Genomic DNA, 16,659 nt, shown 5'->3' on the forward strand with positions numbered 1-16,659 from the left:
TATTTCTGTAACTGCTTTGGCACCAGGCACTCTAGTTTGAGTCCTTTTTTTTATTTATTTATTTTTTGAACAAACAAGGATGCATGTGTCATAATTACTCCTTTAATTTATGGGTCATTTGCATGTTGTAAAATGCATCTGTAGAATTTCATTACAATTTATGTTTATTAAAATACTGTATTCACCCTGGAGTCTAGAGAATTGTGGTATGTTGGCCCCAGCTTGTAGCCAAATGCCCAGCCATGCCCTTGGAGCCAGCTGGGGTTGTCTGCATCAGGTACAGGGCAGCACCAGCCTTCCCTCCTGGAGGTCCTGCAGCCTTGCTTCCAGCACTTGTGCCCCAGTACCTGGTACTAGAGTCTTACACATTTCTCTCACAGGTCTTGCAATCTTTGTCTATATTCTGTGTTCCATTAGAAACCAATGAAGGTTTTCCTTCTCAAATAAAGATTCCCCTTCTTCGTCATTTTTTTTTCTCCCCTCAGAAAATGAATAAATCTCCAAAACCAAAATAACTCATTGCCTGACATAACCTGACTTGTGTACTACATAAATCACTTACTTTCTGCTCATTTCTCCATCCATCCAGAGGCTAATCTGTCCCTGTGTTTACATGTATTCTTCTAGCAAAATGTAAAGCTTTTGATGGCTGATGTAAAAGGGCTGTTTGTACTTGAGACCAGTAATAGTGGAGACCAGTAATAATTCAGTAACTGCGCTGAATACAAGTTGCGCTATTTACAGACATCCCTCTGTGGGGCAGTGCCTGGAGTCAATGGAAGAACTATTCTCCCTCCACTGCACCTTGTGTGTACTGACTTATAAAATAAATAATGAAGACTAAGGAGTAAAATGTCACTACCTGTTTGAAGCAGTTTGTTTGCTATATACCAGACCATAATCCACGTTTGCAATTTACCTATATGTAGATCAGGACAGAGGCTTACACTCTGTTCTAGCACAGAGCAAGGGTGCCTGAAACAGCAGCACAGATCTGTACAATTTCTGTGGGAGGGAAAAATGAAGCAATATTGCTGGTAAATAAAGCAAAAAAAAAACCCTACAGTATGTATCCCTAACAGTTGTCCAGACAAAATAGTTTCACGTGCACCTGTACTGACAGAGGACTTTCTCTGTTTTCGACAAATTATTTTTGGTCCATAGCAGTAGGATTCTGTAGGAATAAAGTACAAGCAGCACAGAAGAATGAACCTTAGTTTAGTGTTCATAAAGCTTAGTGTTCATAAAATTGGTTTGATAATAACTGTAGATTCATAAATGAACTACAGTGAATTATAGTTAAGTTCTTACAAAGCTTTTGTTTTATAAAGATAGCAATTTTAAAGATTTAAAGAAATGCTTGTACACAGGAGTCAAAGCAGTTATTTTCACTCGTGCTTTTAGAAAACAGATCTGCTTGTGTGCTTTCAATCTTCTTACTAATAAGTAGAACACACAGGGCAGGGATAAAAGAAAGGGCAAGAATATGATTAATTTCAAATCAGAACAAGAAAAACGAGCCAAACAAACAAACAAGTTCTTGTAACTAATGGTACTTTTCAATCTTTTCATCTTTAGCAGTGGGTAGGGAAAAAGAGAAGATACTGGCAAATCAGATAATTGTGAAAGAAAAGAACTACTGTCCCTGAAGCAGAAGTTGTTGAATAAGAGGTGCTTACAGCATCTACTGATTTCTATATATAACTGAACTAAAGAAGAGAAGGCATCCTTCCAAGGCCATTAACTCCAAATCTGCAGCTTGTATCGGATTAACTCCAAACGGATACATCTTTATGAGCATTCAGAAACAAATTCTTGTCCAAGTGGTTGTAAGGAGAACACAAAAGCATCAACAAATTGAAATTCTTCAATTTGGAAGAATCGTCAAAGATGATTCTGATGATTCTTTGAATCATCAAAGAATCAAAGATGATTCTCATCATCTTTGTCACTATAAAACAAAACATATTTTGATATTTTGAGCGGGATTTCTGGCATAGAAGGATATTATACTGAGGTGAATTACAAGTATGCATGCATGAAATCTCCCAAAGAGTTTAGTCTGTTGGTTCATTAGCATCATGAAAGTATTCCATGAAGGAGTTTACAAGACTTTGCTGACATGGATGTACAACCAGATTGAAAGTGAGTGCAAATAAAATTGAGCTAACCAATTTAGTATACCAGAGAAAGTGTGTCATATAGTTCCAAAAGAATCAGAAATACAGTACGCACACCCTCATGTTCACAGAGTTAAATATTGCAAAGGGAAAGAGTGGAAGAAAGATCTAAAGCTAGGAGTCTTTGCCTATGATAATTTTTCCCCAATGTTTCACTCAAGGGACTGCAAATATCAGAAATGACACTCAGAATATCTCCTCAGATTTCTCTTTTACAAATTCAGGACAGCAGTTTACCATGGAATATTCATGAGATAGAAATTGAAACAAAGAAGTAGGTGAAGATCCTGAGATATAAATTTTACATTTTTGAGTTCCAGCATATGATCAAAATCAGAGGAAAAGATGTACTTAAATTTCTCTTTGCTCAAGAATATACATATGACCATTTTCAGATACAGAAAAGAGAAGAGAACAGAAGAAGAAATGGAGGGGAAAGCAATAGCATGTTGGAGCTAAAAGGCAATTAGAGCTGAGTAGTCTCTGAGGTCACATGTGAGCTACGCACATCATTACCATATAGAAATGCCACAGTAAGCACTGAACATGTTGACAGAGCACAGCCTTATACTTTACGGTCTTACTAACTTGGATCCCATAAAGAAGATAGACATGTTTTTATAGCAATGACACCAGGATAATTAATCTAACCCCTCATCTGAGCTGTTACATTCACACTGATACACCAAAAAGGCTGTGATATTTACTTTTTGAGAGCTGAGTTGGATTTATTCAGAGGATTTCTATATCTAGCTGCAGTTACATTCTCTCACACCATAATTTACAAAGCTCCACAATTGTGGACCAGCCCATATCATTCATGTCCTTTGCTCTACTTCTTTATTATTTAAGTCATAAGAGTAAAATAACAATGATTCTTCCAAAATGTTGTGAAAATAAGATACTAAAAGTAAGGAGAAATTGTATTGGTACCTGAGAATTATCACAATTGTTTCCATATATGAGAAATAGGAAAAGGTGGTGGCATTTTCTTTTTTTTTTTTTTTTTCAATTTATGTTTGTCTTCATAAAATATTTATGTTCTCCATTTTGATACCATATACAAATATTGTACACTCATGTACACATTTATATTTTAAAATAAATTATATATTTATATTATAAATTAATTTTAAAGTTCAGGAATTTAAGGAATATAATGGCACCCTACAATAAGAGAGCTATCTGGAATTATTTGGAAGGCTATGTATGCTTTTATTGCACCTACAAGAAAGTCATGAAAAGAATCAAATGAATTGCAATATCAAGTACTTTGTATAAAGATGAAAAGATCAAGTATTTATTTGCCTCTGCTTCATGAAAAGATTTTCTAAAACCACTTATTGAATGGAAAAGTGAGGCGGGGAAAAAAAGAGCATTAAGATATGAGAGGAGTCTAAGTAACAAGGGTTATAGGAAGTGCATGCAGATGTTAGTGATTACTCTGCATTTGCAAAATGGTTATACTTCCATTTGTTCTCAGTGTAACATTAAGAGCTTGTTTCATAATGCAAATATATTTTAGAGAAGCATAGAACAAGAAACATTTATTTTTTTCCAGTTATTTTTTGCAGAATATATGTATTGGCATATAAACCACACAAGATGCACACTTACGTATTTTTATATATATCTCACCTTTATGGAAATTGAAATTGTGTTCTGCAGAGTAAAGCCTTTTGAAAAAATTGATGCATTCCTTCACAGTTCAGATTACTATGCAACTGCAGCGTTTAAAATACGCTAAGCAAATTATTGCAGCAGTATGTTATTTACTGTTCAACAGTGGGTTTTAACTCTTTAATAATTACAGGAGAAAATAGAGTACCAAAAAGCAGCAACTCCAATTTTGGAGTTCTAGCAGCAGAACAAACATGGTACTGTAACTTAAGAGTAATATTTTTGCTTGCTGGCTAGTCCATAGCACCAAGAGAAAATTGTTCTATCCCTAAAAGAAGATTCTACTGTGGAACTACTGAGAAACAACAGATTTCGTCTACCACTGTTCAAGATGAAATGGTTCCCACAACCTGTTTCTGTCTATTTATGTCCCACACACCTGTTCAAAAGAGAAGAAACATGTCTAGGGAGTCAGACTTGTGCTTTCTGCTACAGATAGTTTTACTCACCATATGCTAACCATCTCACACCATCATCCTTCTTAGTGTCAAGCCTTGGTATTAAATCCCATTTTCAAATAGCACTCTAGGATGAAAATAAAAATAAAAATTTAAAAATGGGAAAAGGTGAAACAGGTTACTTGAATATCTATTATCTAGGAAATTTTATTTGTGACAATTAATAGTTTCTTTTCAACAGCTTATGAATTCAAGAAAATGCAATCTTTGTTCCTTAGATGCTGATATCTCTCTCTACACACCTGTTACATTTCCTTTGTGGCATCCCGGAACTCTGAGAGCTGTTAATGAGAATGAATGGGTAAATAAATAGAGAAAGTAAGTGAAGATTCTGAGAAAACCTCTCTAGTTAGAGATGATTATTTCATTTTTTTCAATATGTTGTTAGGAGTGTAGAAGCATTTAGAGGAACAGTATTTACTTGTAGCTGTAGAATATGCTGTTTTCATTGGCTTCTGTTTTCTGGATCTGACTTCATTCATGGCATAAGCACAATGCAACCACGTAGGAATACAGACTTATCCAGTCCTGATGTGGGTCTTTTGAAAACTCTTGAACCGAATGAGTTATGAGTTCATGGTTATTAGAGTATTGCATTTTAACCTTCACATACAAATTAATAATCTCTAAGAAAAGGCATATAATAAATATAATTTTTTATGCCTGCTAAGACACATCTAAATATTAAGTATTAGTAATATGAAAAATGCACATTCATTAAATGGAAAACCTACTAATATTTATCTCTATGAAAGAGAAAGTTCAACAGAAAAAGAAAAAAATATTTAATACTGCGTTGGAATTCCAGGCAATAATATATTTATTTATTTTTTTTCCATATCCACAACATATTTGATTGCAAAGGTCTACATATCACAGAAAAAAAATAATAATACTGAGGTTACCTTAATTACATGTAATAGAAAACTGCCCATAGCAGTACCATGGTCATCATATTTCAGGCAATACACTCAGAACACATTAGCTCATACTGCTACATTTCTTGACAGAAGTCAATAGGAGCTGGATAACTAATTGAGTTTAGAATACTGAGAAACAGTTCGACTAGATCAACAGATGAAAGGGAGAACAATTTTATCTTCAGGCAATTAACATCTCAAATGGGCAGCAGAAAGTGCAGAGGAAATAGGAGACAGTGAGGAACAACATATATGTATCCCATAGTTTTAGTTGAAATTACAACGAATGTTTAGTTATTGAGCAGGTTTCCAGTAAGGCAGGCATTGTGTTGTGTTTTTTTTTGTTTGTTTGTTTGTTTTTTTATCCTCTTGATTCAAGTAAAATGCATGGTGTTGGGATATTTTGTGTTCCTTAAGAAAAGCAGATTTAATTTCAAGTGCAAATCATAAGGTCTTTCATGAAAACAAAGGAAGAAACATTGCTTTACAGTCACTTTAGCAGCCATAGCAACTTCTCTCCATAGCAACCATTTCATGATGCGGTGGTAAAAATGCTTACAGAATTATCAGCTCATTGAGCTCATCTTTCTGCTTGGTACATTAGGAAGATTCTGTTTCCTTTAGCATCCAAGCAGATAAAGAAAATCCTCCACTGGTATTTCAAGAGTTCCTTTTCCTACACCAAGGGAAAAGTTTTATTGGTTTTTATTTTAAGAATGACTGACTGGTGAGTGAAGTCAGTCCTTGTTAGGAAATCAGCCATTAAAAGGCTGAAGTTCTCTGATAGATCCCAAAAGGATTATACCACCTTCAGTAAGACAAAGAAAAGATGTGGAAAGGAGAATATGATAGAAAAGAAATAAATCCCATTATATGGGTGTCTCACCAGCTAGAGTTCCATTGTTCCTGAGCCCACATCACTCACCACTCAACAGCTCATCTTATAGTTCAGTCTGTATCTAGTAAGCAGAGGTACCCCTTGAGTATCTATTCATGCTATGAGAAATACAGATGAGAAAATGAAAACCAGGTTCTAAACAAAACAAGCAAATACACAAGATGTTCTCAGGAATAACACTTACTATGCTAAAAGATATGTTCTTATAAAAAATCCAGATAAAAAGAGATGTTGGAAGATAGTTGTGATGGTTAATGTTGTTTTCAATGTGCAAATCAAATTAGGAATTTTTGCTACCAGATTTTCATAGATGAGATGCAAAAATAGCATCTGCAAATTAAGTCAAAAATATGATATTTATCCCCAGAAAGATGAATATAGTCCTACCTCACTTGAAGGAGGAGTGGACCATGCTGACTCAGCCACCACCTCTTCACAGGATGCAGAAGTACCTCCTGATATGGTGAAAGCATATATTTTGTGAACTCTCACAGAAAATCTTCACCTTATGCCACATTTCCCAGGGCAAAATTGCAGCAGAAGGCTTGGCAGCTGATGGTGATCCATCAGAATATTTTAGCATGAGAAAGGAGAATAGTTGCTATGATTCTGATCCTGCTTCCTACCTATACAGCTCTGCACAGAAGAAAAGAGTTCAAGATACGGCAAGCATATACACATGGCTGCAGACAGATCTGAGTTTCTTTATGTGTGTACCAAGTAAGCTGGGCATAAATTTGTTCTGGCCTGGAAAGTGAAACAAAGATTGCTCCGTATGGACTAAGCCATTCCAAAACTCAGATGTCTAACTGAAAGAAAACAGGACTACTGTTTCATTAGGTGGGGCTTTGTGTTGTGTGTCTCAAGAAAAAATTCATATCATATGATTATGTCTTCATTGTCTGTTCTGCTTTTGTTAAAATACAGTGGCCTTACTGTTGCTGTGATAACGTGACACTGAATTGTTCTGATATGCTGGCATCACAGCTGTAGTTAGTTGGGCAAGCAAAAATTCTGTTCTTAAGACATGAGTGTGAATTTGAGGAGTTGAAGAATGCAGAATGCTGAGCAGAAAAACCAGTACTGAATCTTCTACATTGTTCATTTTTATATAAATTCCCCAGATTGAACAGTTAAAAGATTTTTAAACTAGTAATTGGAGATACTACATAAAAAGCATTGATCTTGGGGTAATCATGAAACTGGAAGTAATAACTAAGATAACTGACATTTACCCTATAACCTTAGGTTACAAAGCTAAAGACCTGAAGAGAACATCAGACACCTTTAAATACTACATTTTGAACTCTGTAGATTTGGGAATGCAAGGTCAGCAAGACAGATAGCTTTTCTACTATTCTAATTTGCAAAATTCTTTTTATTTCATGAGAAATGTAAAAGCGATTTTTCATGGAGAACTTTTCCTCCTTAAAAAGCTAAATTCTGGAGCAAATCTTTCCAACAAGGACTAGATCCTATATAATACACATGTCTGGAAATCAAATGGAAAGCTTAATTAATTAATGAGAGTTATGCTGGTAAGTTAAGAATGGATTTTATAGCGTACAAAAGACCAAAGTTAGAAACTTAAAGCACCGTGCAGCTGCTATTTTAATAAAATTAAAACTTTTTTGTTGTTGTTCTAGATATTTTAAAGAAGCAAGGTTTCAAAAAATAAATCCAAAAAATAAAAAAATAAAAAAAAATCCATTATAATCTTTGTACTTTAGAACCAAAATAACAGGTTAAATAGGTCAAATTCAGGCCGTCATTAGCATAAAATGCATGTGTCATCAGTTACAGATGAAAATCATCAAATGAAGAAGTGTTCTTTACTTGTCAAATTATAATATAAACTGTCAACACACATTGATGAGTTTTATGAACTTGCATGTAGCTCAAATTTTGTGGTATCAATAATACCACAACCATCAATAATACAGAGCATTTTCAAATGTGTGCATAAATCCTTTCAAAGGTACAATGTTCTGTTGCTGAGTCACAAGAGGTTTTTCCAAGTACTAATATAGAGCCCCAGGTTATGTGAGAAGAGGGTTTTTTTTTTTGTCATTGTTTTTTTTTTTTTTTTTTTTTTGTAATGGTGGCAAAGTACAGGCTGGATGATTAAACTGCTTTTAATCATTATTTGATTTGAATCATTGTTGGGAAGCACAGTTTAGAACTGAAGACTGACTCGTAAACATCTCCATCCATGTTGCTACAGAGCTTTAGCACTACTTCCAACGTTTTCATAGGGAGGAATATAATATCGTCCTCTCAGGTGGAGACTGATGGGGTGTCAGAGCCTGCCTTCTGCCCTCCTCAGCCATCAAGGTCCTTGTATAGTGTTATCTCCATCCAGGAAGAAATGGTATAATTATTGCTGTTATCCAGTAGCCCATACCGTCAGCAATCATCCCTTCTGAACTGATGAAAACAAAATAACAGAAATGCAAAAGAGAGGGTCAAAACAGGTGGGAACAATACAAATGTAGATACAAAGTATAGATCAGACAGACAAGATGAGGGCTGTATCATTTACTCTTTATATTTCTTTGAAATATAAATAACATAAAATCTTGTCAATAAGTAATTAGAGAGTCAAATGCTCTGAAATTCTAAAAAGCCGATCATTGATTAATAAATAAGAAGGTGACAGGTGATTTTCTAGGTCTAATATATCCATTTAGTTATTATACAGAAAGCTTGTGAACTTTGATAGGGGAAAGACTTCAGGCTAGGAAAGTATCTCTTTCCTCTCACCTCCCTGGTGGAAAAGGTGTTTAGCTTTCTCTGCACTATAAACTACAATTGCCCTTCTGTACATGCATTCCTGCTAAAGCAGAGACTAATCCTGAATGCTTTAACCTGATGAGTAAACGGCAACACAAAAACAGTGACACACCCATACACAGGGCACAGGAATTCCATTTCCCTCCCAGATGCTAAGGTCTTGTAAATTTAATTTAGTTCCCCATAACATTGGGGAAAACATATTCTTAGCCTTCCAACTGCTTTTCATTAAATGTAAATTTTAATAAATTACATAATCTTTACACAAAAGGCGCTTAACTGAGTGCTATGTTGGTTGAAAAGCTCAATTCTTAGGACATGACAGATTTACACTTCCTTAGACAATTGTAATTCCTTTGACATTGTGCTTGTGCAACACAACACTTCAGCTGCAAGACCACATATATTCACCACAGGGTGTTGTCTCACTCAGAACTAAAGCCACATAAGAAAATACAAGTACAATCCTTCAAGTGTTTGCCTTTGCAAAATTAATCTTTCTGGACATTTTCTTGTCATGTTTTTTCAGTATTCCTTTATACATATATTTTTGTAATTAACAGCAGAATATGTATATTATTTTTAGAATTTACACTCAGAATAAATTAAGCATCTTTGTTTTATTTGGTTTCACATAGTAATAACCTAGCACAAGCCTAGCAGCTGTGGGTCAAATTATTTTAATGTTTTTCTTAATGCCTCTAAAACTATGCCTGGGAACGGAACATATAATGCATTTAATAGAGTATAATCAGACCTAAAACATAGTCAGCACTCTGCTTGTGTTCTCTAAAACATGGCTTTCTTGAAATTTAAAGGTCATTTGAAAGAATTGTAAGAAAATCTGCCTGTACAAAAAATCCCTGTGACAATTCATTTCCAGCCATTTCATACTGCTTTCCATAGATCCAACAAAAATGTAAATAGTTAAAAACAGAAACAAAACCAAAAACTTCTCTGTGCTCACCAGGTAAAAAACTAAAATGATAAAATAGTTACAGTCATTAAGATGTTTTGATATTTCAGTGATGCTAGGGTATTCCTTTAACAGAATCAACAAGACTCAACAGTTGGTACTCAACAAGAAACTTTCCTTCCCAAGATATTAGAGTTATTAAAAGGTGCACAGGCTTATTGTTTGAAAACTAACATTACTATGTCAGAATATTTTTAGCATTTTTCTTCTTTCTTTGGAAAGAGGATATGTATGGAAATGTCATGATCTAACAGACAGATGCCAGCAGGAGTACCAATGAGAGCATTTACTATGAAATATCAAGATAACATTTACTTTCCTGAAGAATGTAGCAGAAAGCTGGGTCAAATTTGGGTCTGCTTCTGTGCATAATGAACTGCTGGTGCTATTATATTTTTCTGACCAAGGCAAGGATTATAAATTATTCTTGGGCATGTACTCTTACATTTGTCATTTGCATTCATTTTGGAAGTGTTTTGAACATTTATTATACCCATAACCTAATCTCCCTAAGCTGTTCATCCCCTGTTCATCGACTGATGGGAATAAAGAGCCTATGTAAAAGCAACAGAAGGAGTTTCTCTGTAATTGTACAGACTTTCAGCTGTACATCAATTGAGTTAGCTGTTTGCTTTATCTTCTCTATTTCCATAGCTTAAAGACTTTATGACTTAGTCACTTTTAATCTTCTTTCAGTTTACCATTTATATTTCTTCCCAGAGGCATTATCTTTTTGATGTTTGGATTTTTAAACATCAGATAATGGCTTACTCCCCCAATATTTTTTTTTTTTTTTTTCCTGAAATACATTCCTGCAATTCAGGCCAAAATTCTTCTAATCAGACATGGCTTGTAATTACCTTGATTTTTGAGTGCCTGTTTACGATTTTCTGAAGCACAAAATGTCATGACCCTGATAAATGCAATAGATGTTGTGGCAGAATGGTGCTCATTGACATCAGAGGCACACATGGCACTCTTATTGCAATGGGCCTTCATCCAGGACTCACTGCAGTTGGTTATCTAAAGATAACAAAGTGTTACTAAACACTTAGTTTATTAGTTTAAGATTAAGGTTTCATTGAGGTTTTCTCTCTCTCTCTCTCTCACACACACACACACTTTTCTGCTTGAAAAACAGTGTATAGTCCTAGCTGGTTTAAGATCTATCTACACTATGGCAAACAGATTGTACTGCAGGTATTTAGCTATTTGTCTTCCAGAGTATCTCTATGCTTACTGGTACAGCCTTCTGGATCACACCCAGGATAAGTCACATGTGACTCTGTAACCAGCCATTGCCAGGTTAGCATTTGCTAGCTAGTTTTTGGTGCAACATTGAACACTGCAGTTCCATTCCCCTTCAAAGTGGGGAACTAGCTTGAAGTTTTGCTTCATGCTAAGTGATTTTAAACATTTAGGTTTGGTCACTTTTTTTTTTTTTTTTCCATTTGTTTTAAATCCCCACATACTGCATTCAGCTCTGTCTCCCTCAGCAACCTGTTTGTGCAAGTAGGACATGTCAAGCATCAGTGTTTCACTGTGGGCATCACAGAGAGGATGCAGGAGAGGGAGGAAGGATGCCAGCTATCACCCATGTTAAATTAGGCATCTCAGAAACAGATAAAAATGTCTTGCAATTCTACTACTAAGCATTTATAAAAATAATTGTAGGGAGTTGCAGACAGAACAGAACTGTCTTTGCCTTGTGGAAGCTGCTGTTCTTATAATTTGCTCATAATTAAAAAAGGTCTCTAGAGAAACTGAGATAATATAGAGCAATCTGTACCTATACCTCCTTTTCTCCTTTGGTGGCTCTTCATTTAGTGAGGTTCATCCTACAAGCAGAAGGCAGATCTTCCCCTTAAAATTCAGTGCTTTCCTTCATGGCACATTTTGGGGAGGTCACCCAATGATTCTGGATACATTCACTGTCTATGACAGCAGGGTAGCCCAGAGTAGCCCTGATGAATATAAAAATGGGAGAAATAAACATTAACACCATATAAAAAAAAAAAAGAAAAAAAAAAAGAAAAAAAAAACAACGGGAAAAAAAAACACACAAATATAACAGAATTGATTAAAAAAAATGCTTATGAACCACAAAACAATGCAAAACAGTTCAGTGTACTCCTTACTTGTAGGTTTGTAGGTCTGAAATGCTTCCGAATTAGGATTTCCTTGACTGCTGCCTCAGGAGCAAAAAAGGCTGCATTAGAATTAACTGAAATTTGTGTTATATTTCAATGAAAAATGCTGGCCTTAGTAAAAGCATGAGATTTCAGGTTTATTTTGATGCACAATATTTTATCAATTGTGCAGGAAAAACAAATAATATTTTTCTGTTGTCCTTTTTATCTACCCCAGTTCTTCTCAATGATATGTAAAATAAAGCCAGATATTAAAGGTGAATTATTTCAAAACTCACAAATATAACTCATATGTAACAAAATTCAAGAGAGAGAAATAATTTTGAGTTTTGACATGATTCTTTGCCTCTATTTTCTGACTGAGACCTGAGACCGTATCTTTTAAATGCATTCTTCATTAAATGCATTCTTCATTTTAAAAATTTGGAGGTTTATAAACTTCTGTGAAAAGCACAGGAAAGGTAAATGGATAATGAATGTTAGAATCAAGTAGTATGTTAAATTGATTGTATAATTGCCTATACTAAAATACAGATAAGAATATTACATACTTATCAATACTTTCTCAAAGGCCTCTACTAACTCTCTCTACTGATGCATGAAACTATTTATGTGAATGCAAATCTTTACTACAACAAATTTGTGTGAAAAATCTTGGTTCCAAATATCATAAGTATTCAAGAAAATGAACATTTAAAGTCACCCAGCCAACATCATTCTGACAAGAACAGTTTACAGGACAAATCACAATACAGTATTTTGTGCCAATAATGCATTACATACTTCTTTGTAAAGACTCTAGATGTTTTACTGATGAGTAAGTCTATTACATATCCATTTGTGTTTGTTTATTCATTTTCTCTCTCTCTCTCTCTCTTTTTTTTTTTTTTTTTTTTTTTTTTCTGAATAGAATTTGAATACTTTTTGCATTGTCTGGTGTCTGTGGACATCTTGCAGTTTGTCCTGGTTGCTGGATTTCTGGAGATCCCAAATGAAAAGTGACATTAAAAGTGGATGTCACATCTACAGTAAAATAATGTTGACGCACTCAAGATCCTACTGAATTATTACAAATGTGCTATCCAGATGTTCTGACTGCTCAGTAAATCAGACATACTATATTCACTGTACTTAAATCACACCAGGTTTATACTTATTCTGTTATGGAAATCCTCATCATGAAAATGGAAATCATTATGTGCAACGAGAGGCATAGTGTACAAATGTGCTCCCTGCTCATCCCTTCACCTTCTGTGAACATGAGCAGTGATCCTGTTTCTCTGCTTTGGCTTGGTCAATATTACTGTACAGAGATATATGGAGTACTTTTGACACCTTAAGACTTGTTGAATATGAGAGAAACAATTACTAAAAATTTGCTTTTTTGTTTGTTTTGTTTGATTATTAATCTTTCCTAATAAATTACATTTCAATACACTATATCAAATTCTCGCAACTAATTGTACAGCCATTTCCCGTAGTCATACATGTTAGCCCTCCTCTACCCATATAACCTGTAAAACACTGAATAAATATGAAGAAAGTGTTACCTGCTTCAGCAGAACAAGTATAGTTACTTATTTTCATCAGGTCAGTAACATTCAGAAAGGTGCAGATCACCTTATTTGCTTTTGTTAAATGAAACTCTTCACTTTTGGATGCACAGATGTAAGTATTGACAATCATAACACCAGGATTTAATCTTATTGAAGCTTTGTCTTTCCATAACCAACCAGCTGAGTTATACTTACCAAAATGTGTTCCAGACACAAACTTTATTTAGACAGACAGAACTTCTCCCAAAGGAGTCTTGCAAGGTCTAAGGAGATTAGGTATGCAGCAGTTGTTGAATTTTTATGGGAGCTGAATATCTTATGTCCCTTAGGATTTATTTAGGTTGCTGGGGATTTTTTTATTTGTTCTCCTAGGTAAAAATTTGCATTGTTTCTAGTATCTTGTGTGGAATTTTTTCTTTCCATTGTTTGTTTGCTTGCTTTTCCCAATTTGAGATTCAAAAAGCCATGTAAACTTGCTTTATAGTTTGTGAAGTAAATTCCTTGATGCTTCTGAGGCAATCCAGTTGTATTTTCCTTCTGCACAGAACAGTGACACGGACAGATGAATCAGCAGTGGAGGCAAAGTACAGCGCAGCAACCTACTTCTAGACATGAATGTACAATCGCATTCTTAACCATGTGTCTAGCACAAAAAGCAGCAGTGGAGTGGTGTTTCTCTACCCATTTCAGCATGTCAGTTTGCTTCAAGAAATGTGAAGGAAAGTTGCCATGGTGCAGGTGGGGAAGCGTTTCTTCTTCCTTTCCATCCCATCAAACATAAAACCATATAACCTAATTTTAAATCTTTTCAAGATCCATCTTTACATAAAGGAAAGATATATGCAGTTATAATACTTTATCCATCACAAATAAACACTCTAAATTTGAACAGTTCTCCAAAACTAGTGGATATCTTTATATCTGTGCACCACCAATGTGCAGAATGTGTCCTTCAAGAACATCAGAATCAATGGGAGATTTTCAGGAGCGTCTAACTGTTGCCCAAATTAATACAACTATAGTAGGACATAAGAATATGTCTTAGCTAGGTAATCTTGCTCACCAGTCAGACCTGGACTTGAATTTATCAAGCTTTTTTTCCTCTGACTGAGGAAAAAAAATGTAGTTTTGGTAGACAGTGACTACATAAGAGGAACTCCTAGAAAATACAGAAGTATTATCAAAGTATTATAAAAAAAATAAAAATCTTTTAGAAAACATGATAATTTTAAAATATATAAAAAGCTACTGTAAAAGCAAGTAGCATTCTTCCTAGTCCCTGAGGATAGAAAGAGAAATTCTATGTGCCAGAAAGGCTGTGAAATCATAAAGAATACATAAATAAACACTTTCTAAAAAATATTGGGATAAACTCCAAAAGGAGCCTAAGAACAGTGTCAGCAGTGTCAGGAATCTGTCTGTCTGTCTATCAGAACAGTAGATGTGTCAATGAGGGATTAACCAAAGCACTCTTCCTTTCTCTGACTCAGTGATTTCTCCATTTTAACTCTCTATTATACAAAGAAACATTTTCAGTCCCTGCTGTCCCCACCTATCAAAGAGAAACCTTAGGTAACAGCTCTAACAGGTAACAGATCAGGAAGTCAATAGGACAATCAGAATAGCAATCAACAGAGGTACATCAGAGCAAAAACAGATCTGAAGATGAACACTGAGTCTTGTGTTTTCTAATCATAACATGGTATGCTTTTACCCAAGGCTTTTGTTAAGATCAAACGAAAATATGAGACAATGAGCTTAAGAAAATCTTTCATATGCTCAACCTTTACCTAGGGAGTTTATGCAACTGCAACAGAAATCAAAGGAAACCCAAGCTTTAGACTACCTAACTGGAAGATTTAAGAAAACTTTCTTTGATTTCCTATTCCCATATTGCAACTGTTCATAAAAAGACTCTGAGTACTTACTCACAATTGCCAGACCTTAAGTTAGATCAGACTGTTTCATGTCCAGTGACTTTAATGTATCTACCTTGACTGGCATGAGACAGAAATACGTCCATTTTGCTTTTACATAATATTTGAAGTGCATGATAAACTAATGATAAACTTCCTAGGTTAAATCAAATAGAAAATAACCATTTTTTTTTTCCTATTTCAAATATTTTTTTTTTCTGCAATCTTCACTTACAATTTAACTACCTTTAATTTCATCAAAGACCTGCATACAAGTGAAACTTATGCCATTACAATTGACCAGGAGAAACAAAAACAAACAAACAATAAAAGATTTAACATCCTACACTGTCTAAGAACACAAAAGAGGATAGTATGAGTATTTCTAATCTGGTCTTGCAGCATGAAGAAACAGTGCTTGAAGCATTATTTTGACTAGTTCTAATTTAGGGACAATGAGGGAGATGGGAAAGGAAGAACAGTTATACATACCATATAGGCCAATCAAAGCCGGCCGTGAAACAGTTAGCTGAGATACATAGCTAACACAGACGTGTCAACCTAAAATTTAGAATATAATGTGTAAAACTTGTGGATGACCCAGGGTGAATACTTACACAACTGACTGTACACAGACCTTCACAACTTAGATACCTGTATCTTGTTAGTCATGTAGTTTCCATTCATAACAAATGGAGACTCATCTAGAGCACAATCACCCTGACAAAGATGTCCAAACTGTCAGATGAATTATAATCTAGAAATGCCTAGTTCTCTTTATTGACTGTAAATAATAGCCTATGCTGATTAGCTCAGAAGTAAAGATCTACCAAGTACATATCTAAAGGCAGGTGACATAAATTCCATTATTAATCTGTTCTTACTACTTCAGCCATCTTGTTTACAGCCAGTTGGAACATCTCATGAGAGCTGCAAACCATATAAACTTTGTATTGTAATATCAGCTTCCTAACAATGAGAAAGCCACAGAGAAAAGCAAGCCAATTCTCTGAAGTACACACTGTCTGGATTGATGCAGCCTTTGAAGAAAAACTTGTGGCTTTGAAGCACACTTTCAATGAGTAAGACCATTCTAAAATGTAGTTCCTTGATGGGATTCATAATTAAATTC

General features: G+C 34.8%; 1 long non-coding RNA gene across 3 annotated transcripts in view; it reads right to left on the minus strand.

The window, feature by feature from the left end:
- Positions 1-5,131: 5,131 nt before the first annotated feature.
- LOC106016067 (uncharacterized) overlaps positions 5,132-16,659 on the minus strand; it is a 58,965-nt gene continuing 47,437 nt past the window's right edge. The window contains exons 3-5 of one of the 3 annotated variants that reach the window (XR_005265743.2): positions 12,044-12,093; positions 11,701-11,869; positions 5,132-8,563 (exon numbers count right to left, since the gene is read on the minus strand). This is a non-coding gene — a long non-coding RNA (uncharacterized lncRNA). Of the gene's footprint in view, positions 8,564-11,694; positions 11,870-12,043; positions 12,094-16,659 lie in introns of all 3 variants that reach the window. The other 2 variants (XR_002400657.4, XR_001188498.5) reach the window with 2 other exon arrangements.

Source organism: Anas platyrhynchos, chromosome 4, assembly GCF_047663525.1.
Source record: "Anas platyrhynchos isolate ZD024472 breed Pekin duck chromosome 4, IASCAAS_PekinDuck_T2T, whole genome shotgun sequence".
NCBI lineage: Eukaryota > Metazoa > Chordata > Aves > Anseriformes > Anatidae > Anas > Anas platyrhynchos.